The 3617-nt window shown below is 49.4% G+C and overlaps 1 pseudogene; it reads left to right on the forward strand.

Annotated features, from left to right (window-relative positions):
- Nucleotides 1-2428: 2428 nt before the first annotated feature.
- LOC121454785 lies at nucleotides 2429-2734 on the forward strand (annotated as a pseudogene).
- Nucleotides 2735-3617: the final 883 nt, after the last annotated feature.

Raw genomic sequence — 3617 nt, forward strand, 5'->3', positions numbered from 1 at the left:
AGAACAGGAATCCAATGCTGTTCAAAGTTCCTACTTCCTGGCACTGGGACACTGAGGCAGGAGGATGAAATGGACACTGAGGCAGGAGGATGAGGAGGTGAAGTGGACACTGAGGCAGGAGGATGAAGTGGACACTGAGGCAGGAGGATGAAATGGACACTGAGGCAGGAGGATGAGGAGGTGAAGTGGACACTGAGGCAGGAGAAGGTGAAGGCCAGCCTGGGCAACATAGTGAGATCCTGTTTCAAAGATGCACATGAACGAACAAAACATTCTATTTCTATCTCATCCACAAGAGTGAGCCCCATGGACAAACTCAAACTCAAGGAATAAGAAAATATAAGGCCAGGTGTGTAGGTGCAGGCCCATCCTTGGTCTCTGAACTCAAGGCCTGTTGGGACAAGTGAGACCCTGCCAAAGAAAGCAAAACGGGAGAACTGAACACGATCTGCAAAGCTAATGGCTATGAGAGTTCTACTCCTGTCTTGATGAGGGCATCTCTGTTCCTTTGTCCTGTCTTGTCTTCAGTACTAGGATTGGCTTTCCCCAGGCAGATGAAGTCTCTTGGGCCAATGGAAAATGTTCCAGGCTATTGGAACTCTGTCTTCCCCCGGCCATGTCCAGCAGGGTGAAGAGCATAGACTTTGGGACAATGGAAAGCCCATATTGTCTAGGAAGGCCAGGGGACCCATAGGAGGAGGAAGGGCCCAAGTGCCCTCCTTCCACTTTCCCCAGGAAAAAGGAACTTTGCAAAACTGGGCTATGTATAAGTGGCTTCCCTCTGCCAGTTCCAGAGCCTGGGGAGTAATGGGTGCCCATCTGCAGTCCTTCCTTGCCCTCAGGGTCCAGCAGGAGCTGGTAGCCATCTGAGGACCCCCAGTGACTGAGGGCTCACTTTGTCCCTTTTTACTGTGGGAGTGCACTCAGGACAGAGGCTGATTCTGCTTCTGCCAGAAGACTCAGGGCCAGCAAACCTTGCAAACTCTGCTTGTCCCCAGAACCATCAATAACATAGGACAGCTAACCAGGAGCCCAAGTCAGAAAGACTCCCATGAAAGAGCACTTCCAAAAGTTCCTGTTTTAATTTTTGATTTTTGGTCTTTGATATAAAGTTTCACACAACCCAGGTTAACCTTAAACTTACTGTGCAGCCCTGGATGACCTTGAACTCCTGAGGTTCCTGCCTGTAGCACCTGTTCCCCACCACACCTAACAAGTCTCCTACCTCTACTTCCCCACTGCTGGTTTCTGGTTTGTTTGTTTTTTAAGACAGGGCCTGAGTGTAAACCGGGCTGTCATTATTTAATGGTCAGGCTCAATGAGGGCTCTTAGCAGAGCATTCACCTCCAGGGCCTGCTAAGCGAGCCTCTACTTCCTTCTGGGACAAAAGACGCAGGACCTTGGGTGTCCAACCCTGTAGTGGCTCAGAACACTGAAGGTGGCCTGCCTCAGTCACAGAGACATTTCTGCTCATGCTGACATGAAATGGAGGGGCACAGATGCCTCTCAGTGAGAAGAGAGCAGAGGGGACAGCTGACAGAGCTGTGTCTGTCTCTGTCCTACCCAGGACTCCAGCATCCACCCAGCAAACCCGGGGTGCATACATGCAGGCTGTTCAGAAAGGGCTACTCTGGGCTTGGCCAGCTGTCCAACCTCTGACTGTTTTACATGCTATGACCAGTCCTTAAATAAAGGAATGAGGCCACCTGTCAGGTGCCATCTCCCTCCGGAGTCACCTGCTTTGCAAACTCCCCCAGGGATGGAGGCCACTGCACTCAGGGAGGTGAGGGTGGAAACAGCCTTGGCTGATGGCACCCTGTGGTGTGTCTCCCTGCCTGTCACTAGAGTGCCAGTGTAGCAGTACCAGTCTAGCTCATGTGGAACCCTGACTGGGTAGCACCACGCACTCACTCAAGACAGCTTCAGGTGGGCCACAGCCCAGTGTGCCAACTGACTTCCCTCATAGCCATTGTCACCAGAAGAAAAGTCTCTATTTGGTCAGAGTGACTCTTTAACACTTGAAGGTTTTCCTGAAGAAAGGGAGTGGGGGGAGCTCCAGGCTCACCCACCCATGACACTCTAGTTGTGCTGAACTGCGAAGTTTCCCCGAGTGTGAGAAGCTGGACCTCATAACCTGTGGTAGTGGGGACTGTGCGAGCTCTCCAATTAAACACCAAAGATTGTCAGGCTTGGTGGTGCTGGTCTTTAATCCTAGCATTCAGGAAACAGAGGCAGGCAGATCTCTGGGAGTTCAAGGCCAGCCAGCCTGGTCTACACAGTGAGATTCTATCTCAAACAAAACAATGACGAGCAAACTCAAAAACAACCCAAAAGCCCTAAAACCTGGGCCAGTGAAATGGCCCAGTGCATAAGGAACTACCAAACCTAACGACTTGAAGGTAAGAACTTTTTTTTAAAAGATTTATTTATGCTCTCCGTGCTTGGTTTAGGTTCCGGCGACAGGGCTAAATGCACCGAGAAGGTTGGGATTGTCGGGAAATTTGATACCTGCTATGGTGCCTCCCTCTGGAAAATGGTGAAGAAAACTGAAATCAGCCAGCACGCCAAGTACACGTGCTCCTTCTGTGGCAAGACCAAGACGAGCCGTCTTGGCATCTGACACTGTGGTTCCTGCATGAAAACGGTGGCTGGCAGGGCCTGGACCTACAACATGACTTCTGCCGTCACAGTGAAGTCTGCCATCAGAAGACTGAAGGAACTGAAAGACCAGTAGAAGTGCTACTGTTTGAGACCCAAGCCTACTCAATAGTGCACAGCCAACTAAATAAATGGGTTAATTTACGTAAAAAAAATTTACCTATTCATTAACTATACAGTGATTTGCCTGCTTGCAGGCCAGAAGAGGGAACCAGATCTCATTACAGATGGTTGTGAGCCTGAAATTGAACTCAAGACCTTTGGAAGAGCAAGCAGTGCTCTTAACCTTTGAGCCATCTCTCTAGCCCTGGTTTTGGTTTTTCAAGACAAGGTTTCTCTGTGTATCCCCGAATGTCCTGGAATTCACTCCCATGTATCTACCTGCCTCTGCCTCTTAAGTACGAGGATTAGAGGTGTGCAAAACCATTGCCCAGCTAAGAACTAATCTTTTTTTTTTTTGGTTTTTCGAGACAGGGTTTCTCTGTGGTTTTGGAGCCTGTCCTGGAACTAGCTCTTGTAGACCAGGTTGGTCTCGAACTCACAGAGATCCACCTGCCTCTGCCTCCCGAGTGCTGGGATTAAAGGCATGCACCACCACTGCCTGGCTAAATATTTATTTATTTACTTATTGTGTATACAATATTCTGTCTGCGTGTATGCCCGCAGGCCTGAAGAGGGCACCAGACCTCATTACAGATGGTTGCTGGGAATTGAACTCAGGACCTTTGGAAGAGCAGGCAGTGCTCTTAACCTCTGAGCCATCTCGCCAGCCCCTAAGAACTAATCTTAAACAAACAAAACAGGATCTCACTTAGTTGTCCTAGAACTCAGAGATCCCTGCCTCTGTGCACTGGGATTGAAGGTATCATCACTATGCCTGACCAAGAACTGATTTTTTATTTCCGGTTTTTCGAGAAAGAGTTTTTCTGTCACCCTGGCCTGGAACTTGCTTTGTAGAC

This window comes from Microtus oregoni, unplaced genomic scaffold (genome assembly GCF_018167655.1).
Source record: "Microtus oregoni isolate MIOR12 unplaced genomic scaffold, Mior012 000012F_ref0000307, whole genome shotgun sequence".
Classification (NCBI taxonomy): Eukaryota; Metazoa; Chordata; class Mammalia; order Rodentia; family Cricetidae; genus Microtus; species Microtus oregoni.